Source organism: Aptenodytes patagonicus, chromosome 2, assembly GCF_965638725.1.
Source record: "Aptenodytes patagonicus chromosome 2, bAptPat1.pri.cur, whole genome shotgun sequence".
NCBI lineage: Eukaryota > Metazoa > Chordata > Aves > Sphenisciformes > Spheniscidae > Aptenodytes > Aptenodytes patagonicus.
In genome coordinates, this window is record NC_134950.1 from 69,794,361 (window position 1) to 69,818,469 (window position 24,109).

A 24,109-nucleotide genomic window follows, 5' to 3' on the forward strand; every position below is an offset into this window, starting at 1 on the left:
TGGGGATGGACAATTCTTGTGTATTTCCATTGCTGTTAAGACCAAAATCTTTCTTGTAGCCAAAGTGATGTTTGAGACTGTATAAAGGGAGAAGACTCATCAAGGAAACTCTTACATATTCTCAATGCTGAGGGCTGATTTGAAACCACCGTCAGCTGGTCCCAGCATGAATCAGCAGAGCTTAGCTTACGTCAGTTAGGGATTGGTAAAGCTTAATTAACTCCTCTGTGCCCTCCTCCTTTCTTAGGGCATGCATCTCGCTGCATGGGGCAGCAAGTGGTATTGTTTGCTTAAAGGTGACACAAGCAACCATCTACCAACAGATTTTCTCACCTGTTTTTTTTACAGTGGCAAGACTCTGTCCTCTTTGAGCTGCCTAATAGCACAAAGAAGCCAGATAACATACAAAGCAATCTGGTTTACAGATTTAGGGGTTTTTTCCCTATAACTACTTCAAGGTTTTCTGTCTTAATCACCGCTGCTTTTTCTCCAGCCATGTGACTGCCAAAACAAATTTTCACATTACAACTCCTAATAGATGAGCAAAAATAATTTTAGCTGGAGATAACGTGGTTACAGACTGAAATGAAGAGAGTGCACTCCAAATTTAATTTAATAAAATTATGATCACATTCATTGAACTGATTGTCTTTTTCAGGTATCTCAAATGCAAACAGAGAAAATACAATACATGGAAGAGAAATATATGTGACATTAAACAGGAAAATTTAGAAGTGTATAAATCACATGCAGATACTTTCCAATGACCCTCTCTATGGGTCGTTGGAATTACGCGTTTTAAATCTCCCTCTTAACTCTCCTTTTCCTTGACCTCCTTTGAGAGAGAAGCACAGTCCATTCAAAACAATCTGAAAATATTTGATATATAGTGACATGTTCAAGTAAAGAAGAGGAAGTGGTAACTGTCCTTCAGGAGTAGGAGCTTCTTCATTTGAATTGAAATAACCATAAAGTTTCTACAATGAGAAGACATTTTATCCATGCAAAAATAAGGCCCAGCTATTGCTAAATTTTCTGGGCTGAAAGTCTGTCACACTCATGCCTAAGTATACAGTAAAAGCAAGGGGATGCACTGAGACATGAAAGGTCACAGGTGAGACTTCTGAGTTCTGCTGGCAGCTTTGCTTTCAAGACAAACTCATCTCTTCAGTAATCCTTCAGCCTTTCTTTAATATATGTTTGTGAATATCCTCCCAATCTATGCATGTTAGTGGTTCTGCTGTGTGTATTTCATGCTTTTATGTTTACCGTGCAACTAATTTATTTTTTTCAGTATGCTGCTTAACTCTTAGATAGCACCACAGTTTTTGGGAAAAAGAGGAATGTTAAAACTATCTTTGTGCTTTTGCATATTTCTTCATGACAAAGGAGCATACTCTGGTTTCTGCAATGTAATATTATGCATTAATTGATCCTCAAACAGCATTCCACCTTTTTGCTGTTCCCTTTAAGTTGGTTTTGCCAGATTCCTTGGTTGACCAATGAAGAAATTACTGAAGATCATTACTACACTGGCTGCCTTAATTACTTCTTTCGTGACCTCTGCTTCATCTTACCCCTTTTAGCCATGCTTTAAAATTACTAAGATGTATTTTTACATTATAACCTTTTACAATGATTAAAACAAGTGGACATACAGGTAATTTTTTTTATTAAAAATTATTTTTATTTTACAGAACCAACAGTCAGAATGGTCAGTCCACCAAGATTTGAGTTATATCCTTCATCCTTTTGTGATGCTATAACCAGTTTTTAAGCGCATTCTGTGAAAATGTATTCACTGACAAAAAATGATCAGTAGTGACTCCTTTTTCTGCTAGTATACTAGGAAAACGAATGATTGATATTTTAGCTCCAGCAATGCCATTAACTGCTCCTTATGATACAGGTCTTTCTTGATACAAAGAAAAATTGTTTTTCTGAAACAAACCATCAGTGATAACAAAAGAAAATAGACCTCTCTTGATCACAGTTTAGCTAATGTCCAAAATCCTTCTACCTGGTATAAAAGTTCACTAAAACTATCATATGTTACTTAGAAAAAGTAAAATTTTTCTTAGCTAACAGAACTGTACTTTCCAAAGGCATACAACTTGTCATATGCTTCTACCCCATACTGTCCTACCTTCTTCTGTAAAACAAGAAGTTTTTTAGTTCCAGGTTTGCTTTCCTGATATTTTCTTTATTTTTTTCTGGAGCCATTTCTAGTCATTCTTTTAATGTCAGAGAGACTAGATTAACATTACTCAGCTGATCTGAGTAGAAAACAGCTGATTCACCAAATACAGTTTAGTCAAATTAGACCATTATTAACATTAGAACAATGATAAAAAATACACATTAAATATTATTAAAATAGACTAACACTTATAGATAGGCTTCAGTGGAGGGCACAAGGCTGACATTTGCTTAGACTTCAGACTGTCTACTGACTTGCTGTGATTCCTTCCCTTCAGAACTTGTTCATGAACTTTGCAATTGAGGTATTCAATTGTATATATTTTTTTTTTCTGAGCAACACTTATTCAAATTCAGCCACTGAGAAATTTCTTTGACACCCCCCTGCCCCATCTGCTAGAATTCCACTACTCTGTGGCTTTCAGAGCTCTTGAACTATTGATTAACCTCCCAAAAGACACAGATTTGCTAGATTTGGTGCCAGAGAAGCTGGAAACCTTCTCTCTTCATTGCCACAATGAGATATTGGATGCTTTTCAGATGCATCTGTTGTGGAGATTTTGCCAAAAGAAAGGTGTTTCTTTCCCATTATCACAACAAGATATTAGGAGCTTTATAAGAATTTACAAGGTTTACACTGTTTTTCTGGAAGTCTTAATGTTTTTTTCTCTCCCTTTCAATGCTATGACCACTAGCCTGACAAATCTCATCTTGTGCCTGGTCTGGGGATATTTCCACTACATTTTCCAGCCTTTGTTTCCTATTTCCATACTTTTTTGTCACCATCTTCAGGTTCTTTTCTTTCTTTCTAAATATTCTAAATATCTCACAGAATTGAAACTTGTGGTTTTCTTCCTACATTTGTTCTTCACTTCTTTCAAATAAATTTAACTACAGAATCTTCTGATTTGGATTTGGGTCCAACATCAGAATTCACAAAGCCTCACCTCCAGTTCTAGAGCTGCCAATTCCTGTAGCAAATGTTGCAATTTTGGATTAAATTTGTGAAATTCAGAATACAATGTTGCATGTTTTGTTGTAGCAGATGCTTGTAGTCCTCGAAAGCGTATCACCGGCAGTACAAGCAGTTTTAGGGCTCAGCAGTAATTGTTTCATTCCACCAACTCTGAGTAAAGAAAATTGTGAAATACTATACTTCTGCTTCTTTATTGTGTAAAATAGGATAATTTCAACTGGAGGAAACTGCTGTAGAAAGTTGTAACAAAACTGCATTAAGCTCTGGTGGGGATCTGCAGTTCCTAAGTAAATCCTGCACTGACTTACAATACAGAATTAGCATAATTCTATGTAGGTTTAGTCCCTTGTTAACAATTTAATGAAGGCTGTAGCTCTATGTCTGTTTATATACATTTTACGCCCTTTAAAGACACCGACATTTCATTTTCCCAAAACAGGGATTACCAGACCTGATCATCAGTAAACCTGCAAGGTTTCACAAACCACTGCTTAGAGACCCTAGTCCTTCACTCACAGAAAAAAAAGAGCACTTTTACACTGCTCTGCGTACAAAGCTGGATGAAAGCAGTATTTCACCATACTACATACTTAATAGATTTATGTGTGGTCAACTTCAGAAATTACTGGGGTGCAAATATGTTTACCCAGCAGCAAGCTCCAAAAAATGAAGGGTTTATATCATATGTAAGGGACACATTTGCAGGAAGAAAAGGACAGCCCTTGTACTTGAGGCAAAGGATGGGATGCAAGAGAACTGTCTTTTATCCCTCATTCTGCCAGAGCTGCTCTGTGATACATCTCATATCACCTAAATAAGATTTTATAGTTTGCTACTAAGTCTGGCTATATCTTTTTTCTGTGAAGTGGATGGCAGCAATACTTGCCTACCTCATAGCTGTTGTATCAAATTCAGTGATGTTTGAGAGGCAAACAACAAAGTCCCTGACCCTGCACCTGTGAAGGAAGAAATACAGGGGTTTTGAGGAGCCAAGAACTTGCATTGCCAAGGAAGAAATGAATTTCTTTAATCTCAAGCAAATTGAGAGAGTAGACAGAATGACTAAATGGGCTGAAAAAAAAAAAAAAAAAGAGTCTAGATGGGACCAAATTACAACACTTGTGGTCTGTATCAGGAGGGATGGATTTAGGTTTAAGGAAAGGAAGCGAATGTTGGGGAGCGGCATGGGCCGGCTGCTCCCTAAGGAAGGGGGATGCGAGTGCAATAACACAGCTCCCGCACCAGGGACCTCACCAGCCAGTGCCCCAGCAAGGGGAGCCACACAGGCTCGGGGAAAACAGCCGGTTTCAGCCATGAGGCTAGACCTCCAGGCAAGTTCACAGCAATAAGGCAGGTCCAGGGTAAAGCTGGGAAGTTCATCTATGAGTCACGGACAGGATCGGGTCTGGTGAGAATAACCAGGGTCAGACGCAGTCCCGTGATTGCTGGGCAGGTCCGTACCGACAAGACAGGTCTGAGGACAAGCCATGAAATGGGTCCAAACCAACAGGGTCCATGACAGGCACAGCTGTGATGGAGAGAGACCAGAACTCCCACAGCATCGCTGGGGCAGGGACTGACGGCACCAGGCTGAGCTGAAACGGGGTCCTGGATCGTGGGCAGGGGGAGGGGGGGAAGCCTCGAGGGGCTGGTCAGGGTCAGAAAGGGCTTTTGGTGCTTTCAGGGCCCTGCCACTGACTTTCAGTTGTTGGCATGTTTTTTACTTTCTATATGATCTGCGTATGATGATTCTCCGTGTAAAATATATAAATGATCCCCTACTTCACAAGCATAAAAAAGTTGCACACACAGCAATTTTATTTTAGGTGAACAGATATTGCTCACTTCAGTGGGATTATTAGTGCAAGCACCTGCTCACCAATAGTAAATAGCTAGCATCCATTTGACCACAATATTTCATTTTTATCAAGCCAATTTTACCGCTTTTTTCCCAGGAAAATAGTAAAGAAAGGGGATATTCCTGATGAATTGTCAATCTAATGATAATAGTTTGGATTCAGGTGTCTCCACTGATTGACGGTTCAAACTAGGTTTCAGATTATATGTTTAAAGTCACAGTTCACTCATTTAATCCTAACTCTGCCAGTTACAAAATACATTTAATAATTTTTAGATTAATCACACTACTTTGCTTTTAACAGATCTTTCCGATGACCTCTGGTTCACTAAAGCTGCATGTAAGTACTGCAAGCTAAATCCTTGTTGTTCAGGGCAGTCTAATCCTACCAGATGTTGATCATAAGAGACTCCCAATCAATGGGAGGTGATCCAAGACAGCCAACATGGCTTCACCAAGGGCAAGTCCTGCCTGACTAACCTAGTGGCCTTCTATGACAGAGTGACTACATCAGTGGACACGGGAAGGCCTACAGATGTCGTTTGTCTGGACCTCTGTAAGGCCTTTGACACGGTCCCCCACAACATCCTTCTCTCTAAACTGGAGAGGTATGGATTTGATGGGTGGACTGTCCGGTGGGTGAGGAATTGGCTGGATGGTCGCATCCAGAGGGTAGTGATCAACAGCTCAATGTCCAGATGGAGGTTGGTGAAGTGTGGTGTCCGTCAGGGGTCCGTATTGGGACCGGTACTGTTTAATATCTTCATCAATGACACAGACAGTGGGATTGAGTGCACCCTCAGCAAGTTTGCAGATGACACCAAGCTGAGTGGTGCAGCTGACATGCCTGAGGGATGGGATGCCACCCAGAAGGACCTGGACAAGCTCAAGAAGTGGGCCTGTGTGACCCTCATGAGGTTTAACAAGGCCAAGTGCAAGGTTCTGCACCTGGGTGGGGGCAACCCCTGGTATCAACACAGGCTGGGGGATGAAGGGATTGAGAGCAGCCCTGCCGAGAAGGACTTGGGGGTACTGATGGATGAAAAGCTGGACATGAGCCGGCAATGTGCGCTCGCAGCCCAGAAGGCCAACCGTATCCTGGGCCGCATCCAAAGAAGCGTGGCCGGCAGGTCGAGGGAGGTGATTCTGCCCCTCTACTCTGCTCTGGGGAGACCCCACCTGGAGTACTGTGTCCAGCTCTGGAGCCCTCAGCATAAGAAAGACACGGACCTGTTGGAGCGGGTCCAGAGGAGGGCCACGAAAATGATCAGGGGGATGGAACACCTCTCCTATGAAGAAAGGCTGAGAGAGTTGGGGTTGTTCAGCCTGGAGAAGAGAAGGCTTCGGGAAGACCTTATTGCAGCCTATCAGTACTTGAAGGGGGCTTGTAAGAAAGATGAGGACAAACTTTTTAGCAGGGCCTGTTGCGACAGGACAAGGGGGAATGGCTTTAAACTAAAGGGGGGTAGATTTAGACTAGATACAAGGAAGAAATTTCTTACGCTGTGGGTGGTGAAACACTGGCACAGGTTGCCCAGAGAGGTGGTGGATGCCCCATTCCTCGAAACATTCAAGGTCAGGTTGGACGGGGCTCTGAGCAGCCTGATCTAGTTGAAGATGTGCCTGCCCATGGCAGGGGGGTTGGACTAGATGACCTTTAGAGGTCCCTTCCAACCCAAACTATTCTATGATTCTATGATTCTATGAATGAGAACTGGTCAGACTACATGGATTATGCAGTCAGATATTTTACTAAGATTTCCTGCTGCTGAGATTTATACTGTGTACTTTAAAATGTTGTATTATGGGAGTTACAGTTACAGAGATATAAACGTACGTGTACAAAACAAATGCATGAATTATAAGAAAAAAAATTTCCTCATTGCATGGACAAAACGTAAATTGTGAGTAATTGCAATGGACAGATTAAAAGTTCTGGGATTAGTAAAGATAGACAGATCTCACCGTATATGAGTATTACAAGCAAACATTATCTCTATTTTCATTCCAATGAAACAAACACATTACTCACATTTAGAGGCTTAGAAGCACTGAATGAAACTTACTTTCAAGAAATACTGTATCTGGAGAAAAGAAATTGTGCTAAATACTGATACTTGTCATTGCCCTTAGATATAGAAGAAAATTGAGGTATACTTTCATTGATATACACATCATTTGGGATTACAAAAATGAAAGAGGAAGTAGAACCTTATTTTGAGCAGAGAGACAACACAAAACAAAAGATAAAGCATAGATAAACCAAAAGGAAACAGTAAAATATTATTTTAGATATTAGGAAAGAGTCCCACTTACAGGAAAATAGAAAAGCTAAATATATCTTATTGCATAAAGGAGAAATAAAGTAAGAGATGTATTGGATTTCCTTTTTTGTTCAAAAGAAATCAGATGTTTTAAAAAAACACATATTGTGTGTGGTTGTCAGGGTGAGAGGAAGGGAAGAAGGAACCCTGGAATATTGGCCTTTTACTTGGGAAAACTGTCAGTATGGGCTTTCAAGAAAAATACGACTTTTTTCACTGAAGTAGGACTCTAGCACATGGATCTAACCTGGAAAAAATACAATCAATGTAGCTCTTGCCTGCAAGAAGTGCCTGAGCATTTCAGACTGTGTGTTTCGGACTAGAGTAATAATAATGATACTAACAATAATAGAACAAAAATAGAATATTGTATTGTTTTATTTTTTATATATTTAACTACGTCTTCTAGTTTAAAAATGTTAATTTCCCTCCTTTCTCCCTAGAATGTCAACGTGGTAAATACGACTTCACATAAAACCTACATATGCATGACTACCACACAGATCATACCTATTTAAACATAAAACTTTATAAAGTCACATATAAAATGCTCTAATTTCCCCCCAAATTTTCTAAAGTAGAAAAATTTCCTTCTCATGTTTTTTGGTCACAGAAGCTAAACGTAATAATGAACTCTGATGTTAAACCTAATAGTTGTGTGTAAAAAGAATTAACAGGAATTTCGGGTTCTTGTGGTAGGGGGAGTGTTTATTAGGGGCTTTTAAGATGACTTACAAACAGTTCGAGTTAGAAGGTGATTTGTCTGCAACAAAAAGATAAAATCAATCCATATTATCAAGAGGTGGATGACTTGCTATCAGGTATTCAAAGATGCCAGCATATTACAGTGAAATAAAAATTTAGCTAGGAAAAAGAAACAGGGATCTGCACTATGACAAAGTATGAACAGATTAAATTCCACTTAATCTACAAGCATGTTAAGGACCTGCAAAATAGGTTCAGCAGGACTTTGAGCAGTCCGAACAAACTCTCTTCAGTAAGACTGGACGCTAAGACAAGTAAACACACAACTCAGTAGCACAGCAGGGAGGGAAAAGGCATGGTACATTCCTTACAGGAAAAAATGCATAATACTTGCAAAGCCAGAAAGGATCCCAAAGATATTAGGCAAGGATTGAAAGTTAATGATATATGTTATAAGAAATGACAGCAGTTCACATGAAGATTTCAGGGGCGCTGATGAACAAAACTGAAGAAGAAAATATACACAAAATACACTTCTGGTTCCTTTAGTGTGAGATACCGTCTACAAAACTGAAGGCAATTGGTTCTGGTGGCTTCCAGATAAATAGGACAACCACTCTTCTACAAGTTTATCAGACTTGACTCTTAGAGCTAGCAGAACAAAAGCAAAGGGTCTGGAGGCTGTAATATTATACAACAGTAATTTTCATGCCAGGTATTATGAAAGTCAATAGGGGCCATACTGAGAATAGATTATTTAATAATTTGTAAACCAATGCCAGAAGCACAAGTAATTAAGCAAGAAATTAGAAATGCTTGTTTATTAAAGCAAGTGAATGTAATAGGACTACTGAAAGTTGGTGCAAGCATTCAAGTAACTCGGAGTGCTGAAATATTTTTATCCACTTTATCTTGGAGGGAATGTAGAGGCAGACAAACAAAGGCACTCCATATTATTATGTGTGGAGTGTAATTCATAGAATGCAAAATACAGAATATATCTGGATCTTCTTCTGACAAATAAAATTTCACAAGCTTTAGAGAAATGTTTAGACAAAAAAATACTTAGAGAAATAAAAAAATCTTTTTAAAACTACTTAGAATACATAGTAAATCTCCTTTACATTGGTGAATTTGGTCTAGATTAGGAAATAAAAACAGAACATGATGGAAAGTCTCATGCTATCACAGAAAAAAGAATAAATCACAGCTTAGAAAACTATAATTATATTCTTTTGAAGCACACACTATTACACCACCCTCAAAAACACTTCTGTAGTAGTTTTCATGTAGCAAATAGACTGTTTGATTACTGAACCAAAAATTAGTGTCCTGGTTTTGGCAGGAATAGAGTTAATTTCCTTCTTAATAGCTGGTACAGTGCTGTGTTTTGGATCTAGGATGAGAACAATGTTGATAACACACCGATGTTTTAGTTGTTGCTGAGCAGTGCTTACGCTACCCAAGGACTTCTCAGCTTCTCATGCCCTGCCAGTGAGAAGCTGGGAGGGGGCACAGCCAGGACAGCTGACCCAAACTGGCCCAAGGGACATTCCATACCATGTGACGTCATGCTCAGTACATAAACTGGGGAAAGCTGGCCGGGGGGGCCGCTGCTCAGGGACTGGCTGGTCATCGGTCGGCAGGTGGTGAGCAATTGCACTGGGCATCACTTGCTTTGTGTAGTATTATTATTATTATTATTATTATTATTATTATTATTATTATTATTACATTATTATTACTATTGTTATTATTATTTTATTTCAATTATTAAATTGTTTTTATCTCAACCCATGAGTTTTTCTCACTTCTACTCTTCCAATTCTCTCCCCCTTCCCACCAGGGGTAGGGGGGGGCGGCGAGGAGTGAGTGAATGGCTGTGTGGTACTCAGTTGCTGACTGAGGTTAAACCACAACAATTAGAGACTCAACATCTAATTACATTATTACAGGTGGACAATGTATAGTACTCATTAGTAATTCTTACATACACACACATTTCAAACATGTTTATTACTCAGAAAGAGCCCATTTACTAAAACAATTCTGAGCAGAATTCATTGAGAGGGATAATTCGAACAAAGCAACATGAACGATAATTAAATATTGTTTAAGAAAATGTTATCTGTGCCAAAAGAGCTATGATTTATAATTACAAAAGGAAGCATCTTTATGTAAAATCCTTCTTGATTAAGCGGAATGAAAGCAACAGTAACATTTACACATTTACGGTCTCTCCATCCATGATGGATGAAATATTTTTTTATTCCAACACTAACTAGGAAAGGTGTTACACGGATATTGCCAAAGTTAAGATAAATGGGCATTTCTAAGGAATGAGTCATCTCATCCATAAATAGATGTCTAAAACAGGTGAGATGAATTGCACCCTGGAAGTGCCTCTCTCTTTTCTCCATTAACTATAAATGGAGCTTAGATGACTCTCAGATACAGACAGTTACAGACAGCTGAACTGTAGCTGAATACCAGGTCTCAAAATCTAACCCTGTCTCAAAATGGTGTTCCAGTACCGGTAGCATCCACTGAAACTTAGAAACTCCAAAGATCCCTTACCTTCATAAAATGTTCTCAGGACAAGGTCAGAGCAGTGGGCTACTTCCCTGCATCCTTTCTCAATCTGACCACCCAGCCGCCGAAGGAGAGCACACAGGTTCTTCTTCTACTTCTGGGCAGGTAGAGGAGGTTTGTACAAACCATGGGTTTTGTGAAAAGCTTGGAAGTCTTTATCTATCTGGGATTTTTTTCTTTCAGAAAACCTGGGCCAAGTTTGAAGTTTTACCATGCGCTCAGTTGCTGTACTGAAGCTGTATTTATTCATTAATTGTTTAATTGCATCAGACTCAGGGGACTATGTCAACATTTATGAAAATCTTTGTATCCAGGAGTAAGTGTTGTTATCAACTGAAAACTATGAATACAAGCCTCAGTAGGAAACTAAAAAGAAAGAAACCTTTACCTAATATAAAACTTGGATGACATTTTGATGAAGGGGAGATTATAGAAAGCATACCTGTGAGAATACAGACGATATGAAATTATTACTATTTCAATAATCCTCCAAAATAGCAATCCACATTCCTCAGACTTCCTAAATGCTGAAAGGTCAGCAATATCAAGCTAAGATTTAATTCTGTTCTATGCCTGAACTATGGGAATAGTTGTCCTCATTGCAATACACTGGGGTATTTGGGCTTTAGGCTTTTTAGGAGTTGAGGGACAGGTTTGCTTAAAATTTGAGAAGAGTTTAATAAAGCATTTCATTAACTTACTTTCCACTTGGCAATGCGCTGCTCCAAACAGTTTTGTTTAGATGAACTTTGTGAAAAAAAACCCCTGTGGTTTAAACTTTGTAAGTCTATGTTTTTTCTTCCAGGTGGAAGGGAAAAACAGACACCATTTCAGGGATATAAGATCATCACATGATAATGTTGCAATGAATGATAATACTAATATAAATAGATGGGAAAATTTTACCATATGAACCATGCTTCAGCCCCATGTTCCTTCCCGTTGGAAAAATACAGGTTACCTTCTATCTCTTCTGACCCAAACAGGTTCTGCTACATTAGAGAACTAAATTAGATGCTAACTGGAGTGATATTACTGAGCAGAGACAAGTAATCAGGAGATTTAAAAAGATGAAGTTTCCTCTTTTTCTCCATTGTGTATCATTTACATTCAAAGAACTTTTTTCACTTGCACTTGTCTATTAAATCGTGCCTTTTCTGTTTTCTTAAGACTGGAATTTTGTAGTGCATTGTACTGAGGATTGTAACTTTAACCCATTTGGAAACTAAAGTTAGAAGAAACTGAACCGAAGATACATGACACTAAAGTAGTAATGCATTTCTTACCATGCTATGTATTGAAATTTCATACTAATGTTTAATTTTCAAAAATAATTTTAAAACCTTTTGGAGGCTTTAAAGTAAGAAGCATAACATACTGATTAACTTTCTTTTGTCTTATATACTCAGATGCTCACTAATACCATTCCTATAATCACTGGGATTATTATCTGAGGAAACAACTGATTTACAAACCCAAATGCCCACCTTCTGCACATGCAAGCACTGCTGATCTGATCATTCTGTCAAAACGCTTCAGCATCGGCTCTCTGCGACAGATACCACCTTTGCTTTATTCATTTGTATAATGCAGAAAACCAAAATAATTTCACAAAAGTTTGTGAAACAATTTTCTTTTGCATCCTCTCTGTTTGTGGGACCCAGCAAATCAGCAGCAGCTCAGACCTTCCAAAGCAGGAGTGTGAATCTGGCTGTAACTGTTGGCATCAAGAGTTTGCACTCACTCATCTGTACTGGAGGAACTGAGGAGTTAAGGAACCATGAAGAACTGACGACATCCTGTATTGAGAACTTAATGCTACAATTAAAACTTTTGTATGATGCAGTTGGTCCAGCCTTTAATTGTATGAAAAAGAAATCCCCTAAAAAGTATTTTCATCAGTTGCGGAGCAGACAATATTGAGGCAGAACGCTGCTTTAAGAATGAGTGCTTGATGACTCTACCGAACAAGCATACACATGATGGAGTATGCTGCCCCACTCGAGACTACTATAGTTCCGTGAAGATGGGTCTTAGATAAAAACAGGGACTTGTTAAGAAATTGGAGCTGCTTACCAGGTCACCCTTAGTATTCTGATAGTTACTAAACAGATTCTACTGGCTAAAGATAAAACTCTTGTTCAGGACAGCACAAGAATATGCAGGAAGATAATACACAATCAACAATTATTTTTAATAAAGAAACAGAATAGGACAACAGATGTTCGACCACTTTCAACAACTGCAAACTCTTCTGTTTCTTAAAGCAGTATATTGATATGTAAGATTTTCTATGCCAGAGCAAGCAGGCCAGGAAAAAAAAAAGTCCAGAAAACAAAAGTATTAGGGTCTATGCCCTTCATACAGGCTTAAAGCATACTGCAACAGAAGATTTGCCCTAAGCAAGAGCTGAAAATCCAGATACTACGATGATCTGGCTAAAGTAAAAGTAACCAGTACAATCCATGTCCTTCTCTTTTCTTTTTTGGACCATCAGTGCACCCAGTAATATCAATTAAGGTTTTAAATAAATTAGGGCTGTACCTTCAACACAATTTTTTCTCCATCTCACCTGCCAATTAAAATCAAGAGTTTGTTGACTTGTTCAATAAAAAGTTGTTAATAACCTCTTTGAGGAAGAGACATTAACCTTAAGAACACTAAAGCACTAATTTCTGTGAAAGCTATCCCCGTAGAAGGAAGCAGCAGCCATGTAGGAGTTGTATGGTGGCTCATGCACCCACCTTTGACTGCTGTTGCTACTAGATAAGGACAGCAATGGTCAGATTCTGCCCTGTTATTATTCTGCCAACTATTAATCATTGTAGGAAACTGCACTTGAGTCTACCTATTTGTGAATGCTTCCTGAAGAAATGTCTTGATGTCACTGTCTGTTTCCAAACCGAAAAGAGGAGAAGCAATCTTGGAAAATGTCAGAAAGGCACACAAAGTGGAATTGGATCATGTGTGCAAAATTAATGATATCTAACATTTAGTTAGCATGATAATGCCACCCATTGCCTCAGGAAAAAGGATAAAATGAAAAATAAAGCTAGCAAACTCAAGACTAATAAAACACAACCAGGCATACAATATCAACTCTTAACTACTTAAATGTATTTTGAAAAGGTGCTGTGCACTTGATACAAAATCAAATTGCGCTCTTCAGGGAAGCCCAAGAAGTTGTCCCCCTGCCCCTTGTAAGTAGTGGCAAGTTGAAGTTCAAAGCTGCTTAAAGGAGTGAGAGAGAAAGTTGCTAAAAGTCTGCAACAGAAAAAATAGTTGATGTTTAGATGGCACTTTCTGGCATAAGGTGAGCTACAGTGGTTGCTGTCACCTGGGGAGAAGCAAGTTACAGACTAAACTACTATTTTTGCTTCTAAACTTTCTTTCTCTCCCTCTCTCCTTCCCCCTAGGAACTAATAATGGCGCTGTCATCTATCACATTGCTGATTCTCCCAAATTCATCATGAGAGACATGACTGTCCTCTGCTGAAGGCTTTGGAGAGTAACCACTTCTATTAAAAAAACCCAAGCAACTTAAAAGTGTGCAGAAGCCATAATCACATTCTTTTTGGAAAGCAGGAATTTAGATAGGCAAGCTAGTTAATAGCTCAGTTAACCCATGCTAGTTAAATTAATCCAGTTAATATATGCTATGCTAACTTTAGATTACATTCACTTTTTAATCTAAGTTAAAGTAAGGTAAAGCAAGATAAAGTAGTGGCTCTATTAGAGCATTTTCACCATATTTTCTAGGACTACTAGATGATTAAACATTATTTCAGAGTTTGGGGATTATCCCTTTGTCCGCCAAGTTTCAAGAAAATACAGAAGCTATATTAACGTTTTTTTGAATATTGAAGAAAACCTTGCAGCAACATTCCCCGCAATGGTACATGACTGTTATTTCACACTTTATTTACTTCAGAATCCTCCGAAGGATACCATATGGTGGTGATAATTTACTGTACTTGAGCGTCTCAGTTTGATTCACATACTTCCTCCACTGAGATTTCAATTGTCAGCTGAAGCTGTACTCCAGTTACCTGTGAAAAGTCCTTCTAGAAAAAACATTTTCCCCTGGCTCTTGTACATATCTTTTTGAACCCTTTAATGCCTTCGATAATTGCTCTTGCTCTTTCTCTTCTCCTTTTGCAGACTTCTATGTTCTGAAATTTCTTGCTTCCAATATCTTTTCCTGAGGTTTTTTAAATCACAAAAAATCTTGGTATATCTTATATCAAGTCCTTTATAAATAAATTCTGCATGTTATTTTATGTTATTCTGAATGGGATTCTGAATAGGCATTATGCTGCATCTTGGCATATTGTCTTAAGCAGCCTTACTGTGGTTGCACTTTTTCTTACAGCAAGTTAGTTAAAAAAACCATGGTGGCATCTTTTCATTTCATTGGCTTCACATTCTCTTTCCTACAGAGGAATTCTTCAGGCTCACATTAACACAAGCTATTGGGTTTAAGAAAGTAAAGCAAATTTTATCCATGACTGGAAAATGATACAAAAATATAAGCAGTTTATCAGTACTGTCTGAGATGAAGTCCCTAATTCAGTATGGAAACCAGAAGACAAAATCTTCTAGGTTACCTGAGAATTACTTGAAGTGTTTTACGCTGCAAATTAAGCAAGCAGTTTCATTCTGTGTCTTTGGGCAACTTGTTGGCAACTTCAGGTGGTGAAAATTATGTCTGTTTGTTACGGACTGGCGATCATCTCCTTGACCATATGTGCTAATACTTTTTATTGTCGCTGCCCTTTTCATTTTAACATTACGGATTGTGCCTGGAATTCACAGAACACCTGAAATCAGACTTTACCCTTCTGTATCCCCACAAGAACTAACAACAATCTGGCATGAAAAAATGTTCTGTACCTTCATAAGCATATGTAATGCTTTATTTTAGCGCGCTCAGGGAGGAGAGAATACACATGGCATCATTAAGGCTTATGCATTAGACTTCACCAGAACTGGACAATCCCCTTAAAAATACTTCTATCTATTTCTGAGTTTTAAGTACATTCCATGCCATTTGTTATGTGTTTTTAATTGGTCTGAAAGATAGTACCATTTAGCATTTTTTTAAAAAAGATATGACATTAATATCCTGTGACAGTAATCTCCCTCCTTTAAACAAGAAAGAGGCCTAGAAGCACAGGGAATAATCCCTGTAGCCTATACAAGCAAACTCTGTTCTGGCAAGAAGAAGCTGGACTGGACTGGGCGTCAGGAGAAAGGCATTCATTTTGTTTAGATGAGGTTCTTCTTTCTACAGAGCATTTCTCTTCAACCTGTGCAGGCATATTTAACTTTAGAATTGTTGATCCTGCAATCTGAATATTTCTTTAAAATTTCACCTATTGATTAATTTTAATGCTCAGAGATTTTGGTGGATAATATCTGGAGAAGCTTGTTTCCATAAAACTAGGGGCGCTCCAAAATGCCAGAAGTGTAGGTGGTATGAGAGCTTTTAAGAAACCACCATAATATCTCTACAGGAGACATTTCACCATTTCTACTGACCATTCATCACTAATTTGTGTGAATAAATGTCAAGCCATTGACATGGAACCAGATTCTCCTCCACATTATAAGAGCACACCAAAATAAGGGGAACACAAGAGTTACTACTGACATTTGGGTCTAAAAAAGTATAATAGAGAAAGGAGGAGGGGAATCCTCCCTCTTCCTCCCCCCCTCTCTCCCCGCCCTGACTCCCTAGGTCACCAGAGGATGTGATCCTTCCAAGTATGGTTCTAAAGGAGAAGAGAAATGAAGAAAGTGAGAATATCTTATAATGCAGTGCATCTCTTAGTTTCCAATCATTTCTCCAAACTGCTATGTAATAGAGCTTAACAGATTAATTTTCAGCTTTACAAGGGGAAGTGGCATGCAAGGGTCTTCATAGAGTGGCATGGTGTGAAAAGAACCTACAGAAATTGAATGGGGCTTTCTACTAAGGCTATTTATCCTAGTGAAAACAATGATACCCAGAAGCAGAGCAACTTCCCCCGAAGAAGCTATGCTGGATTCAGGGGGTACTTGGATCACGTAAAGGGTGGAGCCCTTACTGTGAACCTCTATAAAATTTATGGCGCATAAACATAGTTTCTCATGTTAGGGCTCTAACAAAAAGGGTTAATGGATTTTCTTGGCTTTATTAATAGTGTAAAGAGGTGGCAACAACCTCGTTAGAGAAGACAGACAAAAAGCATTGTGCTGGAGTTTCTGGTCTACTGTGGGCATTCCCAAGGTATTTTTCAGACAGATATGAATGTGCTCTGCCCATTCTTTTAGGCAACCAGCAGGAACTTCAACCTATGTAACCACAATGAGATGCAGCAGGGAACTAAGCAAACACGCTCTGACTCTATGGCAGTGGTCTCCAAACTTTTTTGATCATGCACCCCTATCAGTAAAAAAATGTTGAGCAAGCATCCCAAATGCATGTATATTTATTTATTTATAAATTGCATACATGTTCTTGCTACTGTACTAATATATTTTGCTTATTATAAAAAATAAATAAAAAATAGAAATTAAAAAGGATGAGATAAAGATTAAATAATATTTTAAAAATTATTTTATTTATTAGAGGTATAAAAAGCCCCTTCTTGCTCTCACTAAAGCAATGTGATTGAATAGCCTTCATTTTTTTTTAAACTCGTGGTTTAACAGTGATACGGCAATTTGAAGGTCTGGTTCTAAGTCCTGTTTATTTCAATAGTTTCAGCAAGTTTGGAACACTTGTCTTTTTGTAAAAGAAAAATGTGTAACATCTTCAAGTTCGACAATTTTTTTAAGCACTTCACCATAAGAAAACTAGTGAACCTCTGTGGGGTACAAAAGATTTTTGTGGTCACTCCCCATCTCATTACCGAGTATTGTAAATATTCAACTGTTTCAAGGTCCTTTTTTTAAAATAAAATTAACCACATGGATGGCACCCTGCAGCACTTCATGCACTTTTGGCTCCAGCTTCTTTGCTGCAAGAGCTTGCCTATGACTGACACAGCGAAGGAATTTCATGTGGGATGCTAGCTCTGTAACCTTACTCTGGAATACATTTTTTTTCCCAGCTGCTCCATTAGTGGTTACACTTACACAGTTTTTCCATAAAACATTTCTCTTATTAAAGAAGTCTTTTACTGTCAAGAATGTATCTTCTGCAGTACATTTTTCCTTTAGTGGCTCACAAAAAAAATACTTCTTTATCTGTTTCATTATTGAGGCAGAATCCAGAAAATACCATAAGCTGAGACATGTTAGAAACATCTGTACTTTCACCGAGCTCCATCAAGCCTCCCACACTGCGTGATTTGTTCTAATATCTGTTTCTTCATCTCTTCAGCAACTCTTCAACTCTCCTGTGCATCTTCCTACAGTATTTGCTGACAAAGGAATGGACTACAGTTTGTCGCCATATTGTTTTCCGTGTGTTATTTTTACCGCAGCAGGAAGAACAGGTGTTTCCCCAATGGTATGCGGCTTTTTGTCTTTTGCTATTAAGTAAGAAACCTCAGAAGATGCTTTTAAACATTTATCATTACGTTTAGTTATGTAAAGTACTGGACTGAGTATCACATGACTTTAAACATCGCTGAAAAAATTGTAGAGGTTTGTCTTCGTGTTCTGGATGCTTAATTTTTAAATGTCTTTCTAATCATGATGGCTTCATACACTATCAATAACTAATGTCTCAAGGCACAGTATACACTTAGAGCGAGGTTCATCATTAGCAACAGTAGGTATAAATCCATATTTCAAATAGTCGTCTTGATAATTTTGCTTTTTTTTTTTTGGCTGACTTCTGGTGAGGTCTGGTCAGCTTGTCATTGTTTATACCCGTAATGTGTCTGATGAAGAGCTCATACTAGCAGTAGGAGAAGTGTCAGCTCTGCCATTTTCTTCTTGTTCGTTTGTGCTAGCATTATCAGTATTATCTTCAATCTGCGGTTTCTTTGCAGGAATCTTTTTAAGCCACTTGTCCATTTTGTAGTTTAGTAAAAACTAGGTAATATAATCCATAAATCCACTTAACTGGGCACATGTAAACTGTAACACATGGCAATACGCTGAAAGTGAACGAACGAGTGAGGATGCCACTGTCAACCCCTCCGCATTGTGGAGTACTCGCTTCCCTCAGGCACCTCATGAACCCTACATGACCATCTGACATATGGACCGACTAAATGCACCAGTGTCAATCTGTATATTAAATATTAGTAAAGCTTAATTTCTTCCTTTTTTTTAGATAAAAATAAATATAAATGGAAGTTCAACTATTTTCTTCCTGCACCGCAACAGATCGTCTTGCTCACCCCCTAGGGTGCAGATACCCCCATTTGGAGACCACTGCTCTATGGGATCCTTAGCCCTGCTCGCAGCTAGCTGTGCACAGCTCAGAGTTTGCCAGCATCTATCCGGATTGCAGCAGGGACTGAAGGCAATCTGTGCCCACCTGCAAAAAGACATACACTTCAAGACATATGCTTATAAAAAAGACATATGCTTAAAGTACCTAGAGTCCTTATACACTCCTCTCCCAAGACTAGAGATAGCCAATTCTATCCAGTTTTTCCACTAAAAGCAATGCCAAGAAAAAACTCAAAATTTAGGGAAAACCGTAAGATTGATTTGCAATTTGGAAATAGACTGTACAGTAAGAGAGTAAATGAGCTCTAAAATGGATTAAGACAGAACTGAATCATGATGATACAGTCTGTACATGATAAATTACCTACTTAAGGAGATTTTCTAACTCCAATCTCTTTAATCTAGCAGACAAAAATACATAAAATATAGTGACTGGAAGTTAAAGATGAAATAAGACACATTTTTTAATGTGTATCGCTAGCCATTAGGACAGTGACAAAGAATATAGTAAATTTCCCAGCCTTCTGGTGTTCTTGAGCATGAATCCATGGGAAACAACAGGATTATACATATATCAATTAGATTCTGTAGCATTTTTCTTTAGCAAACCAAGAAAATATCTGGGTTTTGACTATGGGACAATGATTTCATGCTAAAGATATAATCAAGCTTTCATATTTTGAACTTCTTACTGGCATCCACTCTAACCCCCACTCCAAAAGATACTCTTCATTTATTTGCACTTCAGTGTCTATGTTGACAAAATGAGAATAAATACCTGTAGATAACAAAAATATCAAGTTCTTTTTAACTATTTAAGATCTATGGACGAAAAACACTCATGACTTCCATTTCACTGGCAGGAACCTGAGCACAAAGCAGTAACGTGATGTACTGGGTCTGGCTGGAATGAAGTTATGAAGCCAACTTTCTTCACAGCGGCCTGTGTAGTACTGTGCTGTGCATTTGTGGCTAAAACAGCCATGATAACCCACCAGTGTTTTGGCTATTGCTAAACAGTGCTTACACGCTGTCAAGGCTTTCTCTCTCCCACCTGCCCCCCAAAAGTCAGTAGGCTGGGGATAGGTAAGGTGCTGGGAGGGGACACAGCTGGAACAGTTGACCCAAACTGACCAGAGGGATATTCCATACCATATGATGTCATGCTCAGCAATAAAAGCTCAGGGAAAGATTTTTACGTTCTACTACACAACACTGTATTAAGATTGACTGGTATGTAACAGGCTTTTTAAAGAAAAATACCAAGTTTTTAACGCCGGAAGGAAATGTATCAATCATTCAGTCTGAACTCCCGCAAAATAGAGGGCATAATGCTTTAGTCAGAAAGTACTGCATCAAAACCATGTAATGGAGGTTGACGGAATCTCAGCCTTAATAAACAAAATCCTTTTTGAAAGCCCTTTCTGTCTTGGAGACAGGTGAGAACTTTTACTTTTTATTGCAGATATATTCTCAGGATCACACTTGAAATCTCAGGTCCCATAGAGTTTAGCATTTGGTTATCAAGTAATTGTATTTAGCTTTCTTTTTTTTCACAGATAAAAGTTTGCAGATAGGCCTAACTACAGCTAAGAATGTTTTCCTTCCTTGCATTCCTGACTGAAATGCAAACATCCATACTGCGTACATCTGAAAATACTTGCATTATTTTTCCTTTCTTGTCTTTCATTCTTACATTAAATTTTACAGGAAAGAGGTCTTTCATACTGATAATTGAAAAAGTACGTGCATTCAGTACTAGTCCACAGTTTTATTTTAAATTGACATAGAATTTCTACCATAGTATCAGAGGATCTGGGAGCCTTGTTTAAGGTTACTTGGATTTCTAGTAAATGTAAATCACTTCATTATGAATTAGCACACACTGCTAAACATTCATTCAGCAGAAGTGATATTTCCACAACAGAAATGAAAATTAATCCATTTAATTGCATTTAACCCTTTTCTTCTTATGCAAATATGTTAAGCTAGTATTCAAATCCCAGTGCGTTCCATATTTCAGCCAAAACTGCCTGGTTTATTGACTTTGATTACTGTCACTAAACTCCAATCAATGAGAATAGCTGTCACAACATAGCAATACTCTACTGTATTTTTCAGTAAGGGACTATAGACAAGGGAGGTTAGAGGAAGGGCTAAGAGGCTAGCATTTGGAAAAGACAGATTAAATGTTGATACTCGTGTCCTGTTGTGTTCAGAAGTTATGGAATTGGTGTTATCTGCCCGTTCCTGAAGGTGAATGGGGTGTTTAGCTTTCCCCCTTACTCCTAAGCATGTTATAGCACGGATCCTACAGGTTCTGAGTGCTTGGAGCCAGACTACTTCACTATCAGCTTTACGGTGGTTTCTCCCTGGACTCCTCCTTCATTGGAATGAAATCAGAAGAATTAAATATTGCCTTTCCTGCAAGGAACAACACTGTATTTGTGGAAAATATTTTCCTCGAGTTGCTTAGAGATGACTTTGTCCAATTCCTTATCCTGACTGGGTGGTAACAAACTCACACCATAGCGTCACCCTTACTGGCCTCTCCTCTGATTCTGCCAAACTCTCAGCCATACTGTCATCTCTCCCGTAGAAGAGATGTATGTGTCCAAGCTGCTCCATCACAATATAGGGCAGCCCAATCCTCCTCATTCTTTGCCTGTGTTTCCTGTTGAGCTTGCATCCATCCATTGCAGCAGAGCAGCCATGTAAATTCTCCCACTGTCTCTCAGCTATTCCAGTGATGGAGTTTGGTGACTGCACATGCTGCTCAGGTTCCTCCTGCTTGTTTCCCAGGCTGTATGCATTTGTGTATGGTGTCCCTTCACCCTGCTTTATTGTTCCTGAAGTCTCTCTTGTTCCCATCACCCTGCACCCTGTACTTTTGACCCCTGCCTACCATTATCTCATTCAACCGTGGGTCATAATCTCCCTCCCCTGTGGTTCCTCGTTTAAGTTAGCCAACGGAAAGCAGTAGGAATCTGGGCAGTATCATCGATTTTTTTCTATTGAGACACCTCAACTTGGTGTGAGAGGTGCCCATGGGCTATAAAGGTAACTTAAATGATTAGCTTAGGCGAGACACTGCTGTTTAGGTGGCTAACATCACACACAATTAATCCCAAACACAGAGCAATTCCTGTGAGCAAAGGGTGCATTCTGGCCTTGAGTAGTCAGTTATGCTAGCATAGTCTCAGCTCATCAGTAAATCTGAGGCTTTACATGGGTCACACACCTTTAGTACAGTGAACATTTAAGAGGACCAAATCAGAATCTAGTCCTTTTATAAGAATGACGGAAAAAAGTCTGTTTTACCAAGCCTATTCAGAATCAATCTTTACCTAGTTTTGTAGTTAAAAATTTGCCTGAGGGTATTGTTCAAGAATAAACAGGAATCCTGCCTGAGAAAGAAAGGCTCGATCAGAGGTAAATTTAAGAAATTGATGGCAAGTATTTTATATGGAAAAAACGAAACAAACAAGTTATGCAAAGAATTTTAAGGACACAAAGTTTAAGCTAAACAAGGCAGTCTAGGTGGGGGGATTTCTTTAGTTTTGTATTTGTAGAGCTGCACAAAGGATAAGTAATTCCAAGAGAAGAGAACAGCTAAAAACAACTAAAAGCGTGTTGACAAGTTCTTGCTTTTTGCCTTTGACAAGCATTTGTCCTAAAGCGTCTAATATTCATATAAACAAAAGCATCCATGAAACCACGGGTGACAGAATCTATCACAGAAACCTTCATAGCAAATACCATGGTTTTTCATTTCAGCAATCTGGACAAGCAAAGCGAAGCTGGTCTGAGGGCAGACCTCGGGACCAATTGCAGAAGACTGACAAGGGTAACACGGAGCACTTGTCTGTTCCACCAGTGCAAGACTAAATACTTTTGCAATCATTAGACCTGACAGAGGCAAAAAATGAGATTTTTACTAGGCTGTAGGCAAATTAGTTTGCTAGTACATCAGAACATCATACAGGCTGAAATTAAACAAATAAAGCTAAAGTGAGGAAAATGACTGGAAATCAAAATAAGAGCTGAAGGCTACACAGCAGCATATCATAATCAAAAGATAATTCATATATTTCCCTCCTCTCCTTCTCCAGGGCATACCATTTCAATGTGATGCAGACAGCCCTACAATCTCTGGTACTGCGAGGAGTATAATTTTTCAGTACAGCCAAAGAAATATATCAGAGCTGGGAACTTCACAAGCAACACACTGCATGAGCATGGCAATTTGGATCAGTGCTAGCCTAGGGGTTTCTGAACTCTTATGAATTCTTACTGTGATTGTCAGAACTGGATACAAAACCCTATAGTAAAAATGCAGATTTATATAATTTGTTCTAAGCACTTTTAAACAGATTTTCCTCTCTTCCAACTAGTGATTTTAATGCTGATATAAATTGTTGTTTTACAGTCTTAGAGAGAGAGGACATCTTGAAAAGACATGTGGACATCTTGATGAAGCTGGGCAACGATGAAAATTACTTGGAGGAAATGAAAGGATACACTTTTCATTGATAAAGTTGCTGCAGCTGGATTCTGCAATCCCATTCTGTTTAAAATTAGTATCTCATACACAGAATCAATTTAGATAGATGAAGGATACAGTAGACCATACCTCTACTACATGCGACCTCAACAGGCAGAAGGATCACAGAAGGGAAGTTTTCAAACTGGAGGCACGACAAGATTCAGAGCAGTTCAGCACAAAACAAGGGGGGGAAGTGGGCCAAGTAAGGTCTAGGGAAAACGTTCCTGCTTTCTTCTTAGTGACTGCAAACAAGCAGTTTTTTGTGTCTTGTGCTTGAAGGCAAGAGGAACTGTGGGAGAATATGGTTCTATATTGAATAGGAGGTTTGTTTTACGGATGGATCCTTGCTTCTGTAGGAAGCCGTGGTTTCAGCAATCACCATGCAAAGTACCACTCCTGATAACTGCAAAGCCATAGCCTCCTGCTTCCCACACAGACACTTTGAGTAATGTATTTTTCTAAATACTCTTGTTTATTGACTTATTAGGAAAGGCAACTGCATCCTAGGGTATGCA

The 24,109-nt window shown here is 38.7% G+C and overlaps 1 protein-coding gene across 2 annotated transcripts in view; it reads right to left on the reverse strand.

Moving 5' to 3' along the window:
- Positions 1 to 24,109, reverse strand: part of GABBR2 (gamma-aminobutyric acid type B receptor subunit 2) — a 510,446-nt gene that overhangs the window by 276,842 nt on the left and 209,495 nt on the right. The window lies entirely within an intron of this gene.